The sequence below is a fragment of the Trachurus trachurus genome, assembly GCF_905171665.1.
Source record: "Trachurus trachurus genome assembly, chromosome: 1".
NCBI classification, from domain to species: Eukaryota; Metazoa; Chordata; class Actinopteri; order Carangiformes; family Carangidae; genus Trachurus; species Trachurus trachurus.
Window position 1 is genome coordinate 557,641 of NC_139891.1, and position 7,332 is coordinate 564,972.

Below are 7,332 nucleotides of genomic sequence, written 5' to 3' on the forward strand. Positions count from 1 at the left end.
ATTGCTAATTTAAAGGCAGATAAAATATAAGACGGTGGGTGCAATTATAAAGCCCATACCCAAATGACCCAAGTGCCCCAGCTGTCACCCAACTGAAACCAGCAAAACTGTTAAGGAAATGGTTTTGTTTCAGGCCCGGGAGCGTTGAAAAGGAGAAGAAAGATCTTATCAGTTCACTAACTAACTAAATAACTAACTAACTAACTAATGTTCAACATGAATGAGCGTTTTGGATTTTTTGGAAGATAAAACTGAAGACTCACACAATACACACAAAAACTAATAACTATTAACCTTATAAATAAATGAATGAAATAAACATTACAATCTAAGTCGTTATATTCTGACATCCTCACATATGAAACTCTTTTATGACCAATTAATGGGTCTATAAATTTGCACGATCGACAACACGCAACATGGACAGGTTATCCCGATGGAATGTGGGTTTAAATGGGCTATGTGGAGTTAAACGGACTGTCGCTACTCATTTCCCTAAACCAGCTAAATTAATTACACCCAGCAAAGGTTAGTAGCCTAGTATTGCCAGAGGCGGATACATGCCTGCGCTCAGAGGAATGCCACAGGTCCTGCTCCACCTGTTTAACCGGTGCACTGCCCTCTGAGCTCAGGTGAGCTACATGCTGCTCTTCCTGACAGGTGCTGTTGCCTTTGAAAATGAACAACAACGAAAAACACATTTGGAGACAGTTACTATACTATACCTGCCAGCTACAGAGCGTCCAGGTGAGACGGACGGTTCGCCTAGTGTTGATCCCTGGTTCAGAGGAAGATACTCCGGGAAAGCGACTAACCTCATAATCCAGCACTCAGTGGCCGACGGACCGCGGCATAACTGAAACTATTTCCCCAACACTCACCTGACCTGCTCCTGCTCCTGCCTGGTCTAATGCAAATGATACTGGTCACGTGTCCCATCTGCACCAATTAGAAACAGCTGCTTCTCTCTCTCTCTCTCTCTCTCTCTCTCTCTCTCTCTCTCTCTCTCTCTCTCTCTCTCTCTCTCAATTTCAATAAGCTTTATTGGCATGACTGTGATATACAATATTGCCAAAGCATTGGGGCAGCAATACAGATACAACAACAAATACATAGATGGTTAATTAATTAGTAATAATATAGAATAAATAAGTAAATAAAAAAATATATAATAATAATACATTTTATTTATAACGCGCTTTTACAGGTGCTCAAAGACGCTTACATTAAAATAAGAAACAATGCAGCATAACAACACAATTAAAATACTGAAACAATGCAAAAGAACAACACAATTAAAATACAGAAACAATGTGGAAGGTCTAAAAGAGATGAGACAGGGTGGAGAGTCAGAGATGTATCATTTACAGATTAAAAGCCAGTTTGAAGAGGTGGGTTTTTAGGAGTGATTTGAAGATGTGGGGGTCTGTACAGTCTCTGATGGGTGGGGGGAGTGAGTTCCAGAGCGTGGGGGCGGCGACGGAGAAGGCTCTGTCCTCACTATATATAAAAAGTAAGGTGCATGTGTGTGTGTACAGAGGTAATCAAACAATTAGTATAGTATCATTTAGCAGGAATAATCAGGTCAAGAGCAGCTGCTCGAGCAGCTCATGTTATTTTTGTGACAGGCACAAACATATTTTGCTGCTTCGACAGCAGTGGCTCTTTTTTCTCCCAGTAGATGACTTAATTTTTCTAAGTCTGAGAGTGTGTTGAAGTTTGGTGAAGTTTGGTGTTGTTAGTGTGAGTTTTTTTTTTTTTATTGAACAAATTTTACAAAACCAACAAGGTATACGTTCCTGTGTAACAGCACATCAAAGAGTACAAAGGGACAGTACAATAATACAGTCATTTATAAAATATAGCTTGAAAATAATAAAATAATAATACTAGTAGTAAGAAGAATAAGTAAATAAAAATAAGTCAGAGATGGGTACAGCAAGGATGAAAAATACGATATGATACATAAAATAAAATAATAATTTATTAAAAAAAAGGGGGGAAAAATAGACATTAATAAAGGGTTAGTCAGAGGTTTCGGGGAAATACTTTTCATTTTTTGTTGTTGATCAAATAGAGAGATTTAAACAGTTTAGTTCAAGTAAAAAAGGAGCGAATTTAGCTACAGAGTTAGCGAATTTTTGTTTGTGAATAAAGAACTTTGCGTAAATTCTGATAGTGATGTTAGTGTATGTCTGTGTCCTGATGTGCATGTATGAGTCACAGTGCAGCAGGAAGTGCTGCTCTGTCTCCACCTGTCTGTGTGGACAGAGCTGACAGAGGCGCTGGTCTCTGGGCAGCCAGATTTCCTCAGTCTGGGGTCAGTTACTGAACTCAGGTCATCTGCCATGGAGTATTCTCTGTTTAGGGCCAAATAGCATTGCAGTTTGCTTTGGGTTTTGGTTGTACATGTCCAATAGTTGATGTAATTGTCTTTTTGTTTTTCTATAATTTGGTGAGGGTGGTCTTGGTGCTCGGTGCTGGTGGAGCTGAGCCTGTGGACCAGCTGGCTGAGGCGACTCCTGTCTTTGCTCTCCTCTTGGCACTGCAGGGCTTTGTAGTGGTAGGAGTTGGGGTCACTGGCTTTGAGGTGTTGGTAGAATTTTATTGCTCTTTTTTTGGATCCGAATTAAAAGGGGAAATTGGCCTAATTCAGCTCTGCATCCGTTATTGGGGGTGTTCCTATGGACTTTGAGAATGCTTACAGGTTACAATTAATTGTTGTTCACCCTGTGTGTGTTGGGTGTGGCTCAGGTAGGCATATATAGCAGTGGTTCTCAGAGTGGGGTGCGGGGACCCCCAGGGGTCCTTGAGAGGGTTAAAGGGGGTCCCCAACGTTTTCTCCAAATTTTACCAAATTTTTCCCCCAGAGATATAACTTTTTTTTTTCCAGACATTTCTTGAAATTCTTCCAAAAATTCATGCCATTGGCAGTATTTTCAACGTATATTGAATAAAAAAAAAGTCACGTTATTCAGTCTCAGAACATTTGTGTATTTCTAGTGTTTGTTTCAAAATGTTGTCCAGTGGGGGGTCCATGGTCTAATTTCAGTTTAGAAAGGTTTGAGAACCACTGCTAGTGTATATAGGAACTTAGGAAGCAACGTCACTGTTGTTGTCAGGTGTTTGACCCGGAAGGGCAAAAGGGTTTTGGATTCCTGTAGTGCTGAATGCTTGTCATGCTGAAGTTTGTTTGTTTGGTTTGTGAATGGAAATGGCAAGAAATAATAATAATAGATAAATGTCAGCGTGCTGCATCAGAAGAACAGCATGTGGACTCTAATCACAACACGAAGCAAACGGTAGCGTATGATAACAGTGAGGGGTTACTCCAAGCATCTCAGTAACTTGAAGTAGGCTAATAGACATAATAGACTTTGCTCCTTTTTTTTAAGTGTTTTTTGGGGACATTTTGCCTTTAATTTATAGGACTGGTTGAGAGCTAATGCAACAGAATATACTGTAGGGTTTTTGCCAACATGTTACTGCTGTAAACGTAGTACAGTTTTGTGTCTGTACATGTTTACTATGTATTCAGTTCCCTTAAAGCAGAAGTGAGTGATATATTTGTGTTAATATAAGTCTTAAATAGTTATATCTTCCGACAGCAATCACTTCTATAGAGTGTTTGGTCTGAAACACGGGTCTGTCAGTCACTCTGCTCTGCTCTGAGCCGAGGAGAAAACATTTATCGTATCCTACAGTTTTTATCCAATGAGGAGAGAGAACGGCATGCAGGGCTGTGTGTGCAGCCAAGGAACGCCGTGAATGTGGCGATGTAGGGACGAGGACTGTTATGGTGCGTTCAAGGAAACTCGTTTTTTTCCGACCTGTGACGTCGTACCAGTTCGATCTGGTACATAGACTGTACAAAAAGACGTACTGGTACGATTTCACGGGTCGGAAGTTACGAGTGGCCGTTATAGTGACTTTGACCGGTAGTGACCGGTAAAACAGGTCGGAAAAACACGAGTGGGTTGCCTGGAACGCTACAAAGTCGTAAGTTGTGACTTGAAGCTGTAATTTATGATTTCAAAAGCCTGCCTGGAACGCAGCATTAGCGAAAACGACCGGATCACTCACTTCTGCTTTAAGGTCAGTCAGGTTTTGATCAAAATATCTAAATAGTGTTTGTGTCTTGAACCTCTGGTGAAGAGGTCAAATTCTTTGGTGACAATGCCGAACTGACTGACTGACTTTGCAGGTGTTTACACAGCTAGAAAGGTTTTGATTATTATTAAAGAGGCCTTTGAACAGGTGATTTAGTGTTATGAGAAATGCATTAGATAGTTTGAGAACTATATTAAGAGTTGTGAGAAAGATGTTTTTGATCTGTTAATTGCATCAAAGAAATTTCTAACAGAAGTCAAAGTGCCCAATGCAGATAGTATTTGAATCACTCAGACAATAGGATTAATAGTTAAACCGAGCTGTTGCATATCTGAGGAAAATCCACTCTCTGACCTGACCTACTTTCATTATGACTTATCAAACTGTCTTTTCATGTGCGGCTCGCTCAGGAAGAAACACTGACACCTCCAGGCTGGCTGTAAAAATGTCAGTAGAAATTAGCTAAATTTGCATGTGATATAAAGATAGTTGTTGTCCTTTTCACTGTTTTAAGTTTAATTTAGCATTATGATATGGCAAAATACAAAAAAAAAACAATTGTAGCTAGAATTTTCATGACTGTCATGACTGTTTGGCTTGTTTCACTGCTTGGATGTCAAATCCAAAGGTGACTGTGTGTTTTCAGCTGTCCCCACAGTTTCTCCCTCCATCTCAGATCTGCTAAATCAGCACCGTATGAAATCATATTTATAGCCTTTTAAACTTTTTTTCAATTCTTTTAACCATTGTATTGTAACTTCTTTAATATCGTGTATTTATTTTATATTTTTTCATTTTTACTGTGTTTTCTTTATTTTTATTGTGTGAAGCACTTTGCAAGTGTGAAAGTGCTATATTATTATAATATTATATTTATTTTTTTGTCTGTTTGCAGAGAGGATCATGCCAGTCCACTGTAAACACCTGATTGAGAAGGGTTAGGGTTAAAGTTGCTCAAAGTTTCATTTTCCTGAACACTGCACATTGCACCATGTCTGTATGATCAGGGCCGGCCGCTGGCATAGACACGAGTGTTTAGGGCCACAGCCGTTAGGTGGGGGGCCACATGATCAGAAAGGTACCGGGGTTCATTCAAGTAATTTAAACATCCTGAGGTCTGCACGTGCACGCTATGAGCTTTATATGTAATTTGAAGTCAATATTCAGCTTCTTTTATCTCACATTTGAGACATTTGGTGAAAATAGAACGGCAGAATGACAACATTTGTGCTCAAAAAGTAATCTTACAAAATTTCATTTTAGACTTGTTTTCTACACTTATCTATTACTGTATTCATATCCTAGGCTATTTCAAGCACCAAAACAGTTCATTCTCATGACTGAAAGAGTGTTTTCACAAGGGGTTTGACATTTTTCAAAAAGCAGACCTCAAATTTCCAGCATTTGGCCTAAATGATTTCTTTCTACAGTGTTCTAGGACAAACTGGCCTCAGTGTGCTTACAGCGGAGGTTCTAATATTTAGACATAAAACACTTGAGTATTGTTACATCTGCAAGTATCTTAAAAATATCAATTTAAGAAAATATGTAAAAGTCGAGAAAATGGCCTCAAACCTCAGAGGGCATAAACACGTCTGTATTCAGTTTTAACCAGTGATTTGGTGTTTGCGCTTAGAGTGCAGGGCCACAAACAAAAATCTTGTTTAGGGCCACCAAGATCCTAGGGCCGGCCCTGTGTATGATACTCTGTCCCACCTGTCTTCAGTCAAGTCTGGACCCAATGACTCAGACACCAGTCTTGTCAAGGCGAATGTAATGGGTGTGACGACCCCGCCCCCTAGGTTGTGGGCTGGTCTTGGCGGGCTGCTGGTTGGTCTGCTTTGTGTCCAGGTTCAGTGGAGATGGGACTGCCATCAGGGGGAATGCGCTACACCTGGGCCCGGTGGAGCGTATTTGACCCGACGTTGGAATCACGGGCACACTCCTCTCCACGCCGTTCCAGAGGACGCCACGGCGCGGCTGGCTCTTTCGTTTCCTCTTTTGTTCCGCACCCACACGCACACATGCATCCACACACGCCTACACCACTGATCGCTGATACTGACCTTTTTCCTTATCATTGTTTATGTTAAAATAAATCACTTGCGTTGGAACCTCGTCTCCTCTCCCATCCTTTGTTACCGTCTTAGAGCCGGACCGTAACATGGGCCATATGTAATAGTTATTTAATATAATGTAAATTATGTATCTAATTGTGTTGAAGACACAAAAACATCACGGACTACATTTTTTTTTTAATCAGACAGTCATTGGAGAATTTCCCCTGCCTAATTACTCAACACAACTTTCACCCCACTGTTTATAGGCTATGTTTGATTTGTGTGAATGTACAGTAGGCCTACTGACTCAGCAAGTTCAGAAAAACTATGAGTGGTTTAATTTTCCATACAACAAACTTATAGAGAGAACAAGCATGACATATTTCATTTAATTTCATTTTCTCAACTCAACTTTATTTATATAGCACTTTAAAACAACCGTAGTTGAAAACAAAGTGCTGTACATAGAGACATAAAACAATTAAAGGCAATACAATAAATAAAAGAGACAGTGAAATAGTTGTTTCATTGTTTTTAAAAGCAATTAGAAACAATAAAACATGAAATAAAAGCAAGACCTTTAAAGACTTAAAAACAAATAAAAGAATCTTAAAATGAAGGGCATAGGAGGCCAGGGTGGGAGTTATATGCTCCCTCTTACGTGCTCCAGGAGGCAAGCGGCTGCATTTTGTACCAGCTGGAGACGTGCGATGATTTCATATGAACACAATGTTCTCCGACCTTCCTGGGTCTAACATTTCAAAATATCGTATTTTCCCTCTCTTCCAAGCTTGGCAAATAAACTGTGTTGCAAAAAATTCACTTCCTGAAGCACAAAAAAGAGGTTTGTTCAGCCATAGGAAATTAAGTTGTATACTGGACATTTTAAAAGTACATTGTTTATGTGCAGTAAAATGAACAACAATTGCCATTCTCAATTTCACCTGTCATACAACAAGCAAAGTCTCTTTTTCAGGAGTAAAACTGAAATGTTGTTCTGTTTTTCTTGCAATGAACTGTTTACTCGTCTAACTTTTAGAAATCAGACAAACATGCGAACCCTCATTGATTTTCTAATGTTTAGTTTTTTCAGGACAGAGATAACGTTGAACGGTTTCCCAACTACTGCTGGGAAATCATGTGTCATGAGGTGAAAGGATAA